Source organism: Elephantulus edwardii, unplaced genomic scaffold (genome assembly GCF_000299155.1).
Source record: "Elephantulus edwardii isolate Elephantulus edwardi_28Jun2011 unplaced genomic scaffold, EleEdw1.0 scaffold00100, whole genome shotgun sequence".
Classification (NCBI taxonomy): Eukaryota; Metazoa; Chordata; class Mammalia; order Macroscelidea; family Macroscelididae; genus Elephantulus; species Elephantulus edwardii.
Window position 1 is genome coordinate 3,874,730 of NW_006399850.1, and position 8,315 is coordinate 3,883,044.

General features: G+C 37.8%; 1 pseudogene; it reads left to right on the plus strand.

Annotated features, from left to right (window-relative positions):
* The first annotated feature begins 444 nt into the window (after window positions 1–444).
* Window positions 445–1,380, plus strand: LOC102846006 (annotated as a pseudogene).
* The last annotated feature ends 6,935 nt before the right edge of the window (window positions 1,381–8,315 follow it).

Here is an 8,315-nt window from a genome sequence, read left to right on the forward strand (position 1 = left end):
AGCAAGTATTTCAGGTCCTCTTCACTTTCAAAAAGCAAGATTCTTGACATCGATCATGGTGTCACATTGCATTATGCAGCACAACATGGAGATCAAGTTTTCTTTCAAGAAGAAAATTTCTTTTTCTTTGGTTGGTTTTTTCCCCCCTCCAAAATGGAAAAAATTCTTTTTTGGGAAATGTTTTTTTTTATTTAAAAAAATAACAGTGTGAATGGACCAGGACTTAGTCCTCCCTGGACTTTGTCCTGGAACCGGTCACCATATCTCTAAACCTAGCCTCCATGTCCCCGGTTCAACTTTGACCCCTGCCCCAGTCCTGGTCACTTCATCCCACACCCTCGACTGGAACCGTGAATTCTCCCAGTGCAGGTGAGAAAAGCTGAAGGAGCGAGGACTCCAGAGGCTACACAAGTGGCAGTTTTTCCCCTCTTCGCTTGTTGAGTCATGGCAGCACCCATGAAGGGCCAAGTGTGTGTGGTAGCTGGTGCCTCTAGGGGTATTGGTTGTGGCATCGCCTTGCAGCTCTGCCAGGCAGGAGCCACCGTGTACATCATTGGCCATCATCTGGACACCCTCCGGACCACTGCTGAGGAGGCACAATACCGCGGGGGCAAGTGTTATCCTGTGGTGTGTGATTCAAGCCAGGAGAGCCAAGTGCAAATCCTGTTTGAGCAGGTGGCCCGAGAGCAGCAGGGGCGTCTAGATGTGCTGGTCAATAATGCCTATGGAGGAGTCCAGACAATCATGAACAATATGAAGAAAACATTCTGGGAAGTCCCCGCCTCCATGTGGGATGACATTAACAATGTTGGACTCAGAGGCCGCTACTTATGCTCAGTGTATGGGGCACGTCTGATGGTACCAGCTCGCCGGGGGCTCATCGTGGTCATCTCCTCCACTGGGGGTCTGCAGTACCTCTTCAGTGTCCCCTATGGTGTGGGCAAAGCTGTGTGCGACAGAATGGCTGCTGACTGTGCCCATGAGCTACAGAGCCATGGTGTCAGCTACGTGTCTCTGTGGCCAGGGCTGGTGCAGACAGAAATGATAGTGGAGGCCAAGGAGGACTTGGCCAAGGATCCTGAGTTCAAAAAGTTAATGTCTGATTTCTCAAGTGCAGAGACCACAGAATTGAGTGGCAAATTCATTGTGGCTTTAGCAACAGACCCCAATATCCTGAGCCTAAGTGGGAAGGTATTGCCATCTTGTGACCTTGCTCGACGCTATGGCATTAAGGATGTAGATGGCCGCCCTGTCCATGACTCTCTGTCCATGAAATTTGTTCTGACTCACGTTTCCAAGCTGGGCTGGCTGGCCAGTTACATACCCAGCTTCCTACAAATGCCCAAGTGGATGATAACCCTCTATGCTGGCAAGTTCTGATGTTCCTGATGTCATGGCTCTACATTCTTGTCAGCCAGGCTGGGGTGGTTTGGCCTATCTCAATGGACCAGCACAGCAGTTTACCCCACTCAGATTCTTGATGAAGGGAAAGGCCTCTTCTGTGTGCCCGTGGTGAGCTCTCGGGACTCTTACATGTCCTTCATTGTGCCTTGGCTTTCCTTGTTCCAACATTTTACATCTGCCTATGTATTGAAATGTGCCCTAGGGGTTAATAAAGATCTCATTTCTTCTAAAAGAAAAAATAACAGTGCAAGAAACTACATTGCTTAGTTTAATAATTTTATACGGTGCACATTTGTTTTTACTGTGGATTTTGTAGGCAATAGAAGACAGGTGGTTCAAGGCCACCAGCATCTTCATGGGAGAAGGATGGGCAGTGTCCTCCTGTGCAATAAACTGCCTCTGAAAATCTGCTGGTGGGCCAGCTATGTATGGGTCAGTTCCGAGTCTGTGGTACAGCAACAACAATTTAAATTTGATTGATATGTCACCTAGAGATATTTCTAAAGAATAATTTATGAAGTAGTTATTCTACTAAATCGATTAACATATGTTTATATTAATGAAAAAATCTGTTTCAGAAAATATTCTTTTAAAAACGAGCTCAAAATATCAAATCACCTTCATTGTTGCTGATGTGTTGGTTTTGACTTATAGTAACTCATGTGTGCACATATAGAGTTGCCCCACAGGATTGTCAAGGCAGTGACCTTTTGAAAATAGCCCAGCAGGTCTATCTTCTGAGTGGGTTTCAACAGTCAGTTTCTCAACTAGTAGTCTGTGTACCCCATAGGGACTTGAGGAAAGCCTTCGCATAGATTGGTTATGATATTTATCTAGAATTTTTAATTGATGTTATAATTCCCCAAGTTACAAAAGAGATAAGAGTAAATTATTTCTTAAAGGAAAATCTGTATTATATACTTCAGCTTTTATTTTTGGCCTAATTTTTATTCTACATGAATGAATTATAGAGTATCTAATTTAGGACTGTATTATACTTTTCACAAAAAAATTAAGACGGACATTGAGGAAATGACATTAATTTTCTAGTTTCTCAGAAAAATTAGTAGTTGTGCTGTAACTTTCTTGATATTGAGTAAGAAGTTAGCGCTGTAAGCCTTATGTTGTTTTCTCTTTAAAGATCTGATTACTAGTCATTTATTGTATCCTATAATGCAAAATTTTATTTAATATTAAAGTATCAAAAATGAGATACATACTTTGCAAATAGCATAATTGTTCATTCTGAATTTTTAGGTGCTGTGTTAATCCTACATTTGGTACTAATTGTTCAAAATGTGAATTATCACTTTTGTTATTTAATTAAAATATATTTATTGTTCAACATATGCCAAAATTAGTGTCTTTCTTTGTTAGTACGTATTATTAGACAACAGACTATGGGGAATTAAATTGCTTTTATTTAATTTAAGGATATCTGATGGTAAGCAGCATGCTATATTATAAAGAAATTAAGATCCTACATGACTTTTTAATTTAGTTTAGGAAGACACTTCTGATAGCTTTTTTATTTTTTTTTTTTAAATTTTCATATGGCTACATACACTAATTGCTGTTGTAGGTTGGTTTAATTTGTTCTCATACTTTTAAACTTTTGATTTGCCGAGAAATTCCTTTGGTTATATGGAAATGTAATAAGCCTTTGTGTGAAAGGAGTATGTCATTGCATCAGAACTTGGCACCTACGTGAATCTTAAGAAAACAGGCTGTTTGTTCCCTGGAGAAACTATTCTATAAGCTGACTTTGTTTTTATATGCTGTACCGTGCAAGATTAAGTGATTTAGTTTAGTTTGGCCTAGGGCAAAACGTTTCAGGATATTTTAGAAAATTCCATATCTGATTAGCCCTCTGAAAGTAATACTAGGTTTAAAGTTTTACTTTTTTGCGTCAGTAGGTTATGCAGAGCCATCCTCCGTAGAAGCATCGTTTGCAACTAACATTGAAGACTGTTGCAGTATATACCAAGGACTGTATTGTTTGGTTCTTAAAAAAAAAGTAATAGGGAAATCCATATATTTATTTCTTTTTAATTTGATATCCTTCCATAACTGTAAAATGATGAGAAAGTACTTATTTTTAAATTACTAAAGCATATGACACAGAAGGACTCTCTCTGACAGTTAAACAATATTTGTAATGTAGAACAGCTTATTTTCATTATTAACTTTTTAAACTTCAAGTGGTCTTTGAGTCAAGAAGGCATGTGATTATTTTAAGAAATAATTGCTCAGTTTTCAGGAAACTCTTCCAACATTTTGATCGATTATATTCCAAAAAGCTAGAGATGCTTCAAGGCTAGTGCTCTTACTTTATTCCTGCCGTATATTTATTTAATTTGAAGGTTTTGCTCTGCTTGAACCAGCAAGCCAACAACCTAGTCCACCCAAGTATACTTGAACAGCTAATTATAATTAGTAATTTATTATTTTTTTCCATTTTAGGGAGGTTATAAAGATTGCTTCTTTTGTATTAACTTTGCATTGCCCAAGTCTCATGTGACTCTTTTTCCAGTTTCCTATTCAACTGCATATTAATAAACAGTAAAATAAGATTAACAGAGACATTTGGTAAAGGATAAAATAGTATAGAAAGATATTAAATGGAGAACAACTCTTTTTTCTCTTATTCTTTCAGTATCTTCACCTTCAACACTTTTTCCTCAGTCTTGTTAATTGGTGTAGTTCGGTGCCTTCAAGTTGACTATAATGCATAGCTCCCCTGTGAACAATGGATCCGAACCCTGCCCTGTGCTTTCCACTCTGACCATCTCTGACAAACTTGAACCCACAGTTGTAGCCACTGTGTCAGATCATCCTGTGAGAATCTTCCTCTCTTTGGCTGACCATCCACTTTTCTCAGTGTGATGTCCTTTTTCATGGACTGACCCTCCTGACAACATGCCCAAATTAGGTGAGATGAAGTTTTATTATCTTTGCCTCCAAGAAGCTCCTACACCTTTTCCAAGACACATTTGTCATTTTGGCAGTTGTTGTTGTGTTGATATGTGCCACTGAGTCGCTTGTGACTCATAGTGACCCTATGTACGAGAGCCACCGTTCTATCCTGTGCTAACCTTGCCATCTCAAACACACTCATTCCAGCCACTCCACTCACAGAATCGATCCATTTCATCGAGGGTCTTCCTCTCCTGCGCCTTCACAATACCCATCACAATAGTTAATCACAAGATTAAGTAATTGGGAGTAAATGTGACTGTTGTTGTTAAGTGCCATCGAGACGCTTGCGATTCATAGTGACCCTATGTATAAGAGCTCTAAACGTCGTTCTATCCTGTGCCAACCTAGCCATCTCAAACACATTCATTCCCACCACTCCACTCACAGAATCGATCCATCTCATCGAAGGTCTTCCTCTGCTAAGCCGCCCATCCACTCTGCCAAACATGATGTCCCTCTCCAAGGACCAGTCTCTCCTTGCAACATGCCCAAAGTATGTCAGATGAAGCTTCAGAATCCTTGACTCAAAGGAGCATTCTGGCTTCACCCTCTGCAGGACAAACCTGTTTGTTCTCCTAGCAGTCCATGGTATATTCAACACTCTTCTCCAGCACCATAGCTCAAAGGCATCAATTCTCTTTCTATCATCCCTATTCACTGTCCAATTCTCCGATGTATGGCACGTAATGCAAAGATAATAACCTGAATCAGGCGCACCTTAGTCTCCATCTTGACATCGCTCTTCAGTACTCTTGAGAGGTTCCTCACAGCCGACTTTCCCAGTGCATTTCGTCTCCTGATTTTTTGGCTGCTGTTACCAAGAGTGTTGGCTGTGGAACCAAGTAAACTGAAACTGTTAACTATCTCAATCTCTTCACCATCCATACTGAGGCTGCCAATTGGCCCAGTGCACATGAGATGTTCAGCACTCTTCTCCAACATCACAACTCAGAAGCATTGATTTTTCTTCTGTCGTCGTTGGTCATTGTTCAACTTTAAGCTGCATAGCAAGTGAAGACTGTAGTTTGATTCAGGTATATCTGAGTCTTCAAACTGACAGCTTTGCTCTAAAGCATGTTGGAGAGGCCATGACAGCAGATTTTCCCAATGCTATACATCATCTGATTTTGTGGCTGCTGATGTCAAGGGTGTTGATTGTGGATACAAGCAAGAAGAAATCATTGGCAATGTCTAGCTCTCCTCCGTCTATCATGATGTTGCCTATCGGCTTGGTGGCGAGGAATTTTATTTTCTTGGTTTTGCGATTTAACCCATAATGAAGATTGTAATCTCTGATCTTCTGCAGCAAATGTCTTGAGTCCTCACACTTTCAGCGTTGTGTCTTCTGCATAACACAGTTTGTTGAGGCTTTCTCCAACCCTGATGCTACAGTCTATTACATATAGTCCAACTTCTGAAATGATTTGTTCTGCATACAGACTGATTAGGTATGCAGCGTGAACAGTGTTAATTGTTTCTTGTGTATTTTTCTAGAAAAAGCACTGTGGAAATTCATCCACGTATGTGCTTATTGTCCTCATCACCACTCTTGTTACTGAACATTTCACATTTACAACAACTCTGAAAAAATTCTCAGGTGACAACTCCAGTGGTTTGAGTTTCTCACAGAGTTGCAGCGAGTCCTAGGTCACTCTCTGTGGGCCAACTGAGCGATGTACTGGAGGCATCAACAACAGCTGGGCTGCACAAGGGACAGTAACCAGCTAGTCATGACTCCATTTAAAAACCTGGTCTGGTGGCCTCAACTGTAGAGAGCTGAGCTGCCAACCCAAAGGTGGCACTTTTCTGGCAGTTCACATTCACCAGCTGCTCTGTGGGAAGAAGATGTGCACTCATCTCCCATGCAATCTACAGCCTCCAAAAACTCGCTGGAGGGTCAGCTATGAGCCAATTCCTAGGATCAGCTTTGAGATGAAGGAGATCCCTGCAACCTAATGATGTCAATAAGTGAGACTTCTGTACTATGTTTAGTTATAAAGCAAAGTTTTCTTTCACTTATACATTATTGCTTAAGCTAAAGATATACTTTTGTTAGAAAGTATGTTTTACTCAATATTTTCTATCTAATGGCTAAAACAATGCCTCACATAAGTACTTAAGTAGTTAACACATATTGTTGAAATAATATTCTATCCATAGTATATACAAAATCCTTTGCACTTGTGATGGGAACCTTATAGATTCTATATATGTTGGTACCATAATTTATTTTCTCAGTTCTCTATTAAATATTTATAGAATTTGTAATTTTCTTCTAGTTATTTATTCATCTGCCTTTGCATTTGTCTTTCATCTTTGAAATATGTATTAAATAGTATATGTCAGACATAGATAGATGCAGAAAATCAAGTCTTATGTACATATGACTTCAATGTATTTATGAGTATGTATGCATCTAGATATATGGAATTTCGGGTAGTTCACTTGGTTAATTGACTTGGCTGTTAATTAAAAGGTTAGAGGTTCAAATCTACCCACAGTTACCTCAGAAAAAAGGCCTGATTGTCTACTTATGAAAAAGCCATCACTGAAAAGAGTTTATTCTAATGCACTTTGAATCCCTATGAGTTAGAATCAATTCAGTGACACATGGTTTGAGTTTAATAAATTAACTGAGAGATAGTTCTTAACAAAATGAAATAACAACTAAAGTTTCGTGACGGTAATATGAGCGATGAGTGTCTATTTTATGTAGAATAGATAGGCAAACCCTTCTTTCATACCTTTATGTAGAGATAGCCTTCAAGCAAGGCTTGAATGATGAAAAATAATGCTTATATTTTTAGAGGTGAGAATACTAAGTAAAGAAATGAACATATTTAAAAGGTGTGCGGTGAATGTAAATGTAGTGTGTTCAAAGAATATAAATCAACAATAACTGAAGCCTAAGGAAGTACTAATAGGTGTGTAAAATAATACATAGTTTTTCTGTAAGTATCTCTGTACATGAAAAATGTGGTTTGTATATTTTTGTAAATAGTTTTAGTGGTATAACTGAGAATAAATTGTATATTCATTGTTTAGTTTTGAAACTGTGATTTAGTGATACTTTTCACCCCTTTTGAATCTCATGTGAATTATGTAATTCATACACATTTGTAATTATACTTAGCAGTCATTCTTTTTTTTTTTTTTTAAAAAAAAAGACATCAACCGAAGTCAACATAAAACCCCTTTCCAGAACTTGACTATTGTGGAGAAAGGTGGGAAGGACATTTCTTACTTAAAACCTTTAAAAGAATATCCAGGGATATTGTTACATTAGGAAATGGACTCTGATTTTTAATTGTTTTGTTCAAAAAGGCATTACTGATTTTTAAAGAATAAATGTCAAAATTATTTATGATAAATTAACAATTTTAGTCTGGCCAAAGAACAAATTTTGTTTCATGGAGTGCTTGCATACTGTGTAAACAGGAAGATGTCAGTTACATTTGATAACGTATTCAGTGTGCATTTATTGATGGGGCAAATGTAGACATTTTAGCAGAGAAAAGTTCAGTTTCCTTAACTATTTTTTCCTCCTATTTAATGACATTCACTTCCTTTGAAAATGAAATATAACCTGGAGTGATTTTAGCATTTGTTGGCAAAAAGATTTTATTCTGCAAGGTACTAATCAGATGTTGTGTTTATTGGAGTTTTTCTTTAATCTTTATTTCTTGACATTATTATTATTTATTCCTAGAAAAGTTGTAAACATGTAAAGTTTAACTAGGATTCTATTTTAGTTTGCTTTGAGAGTCTAGTGTAGATTTGTAATAATAAAGAAATTAACTTATAATTTGTAGGTAATGTAATAAAGTAGGCTTTTATTAAAGAACATAATTTAGCTAATTATATGCTATTATATCATTCCATTAGTTTTAATGTGGACATTTGATCTTAGATTGAAAACAAGTTCTTGTTAT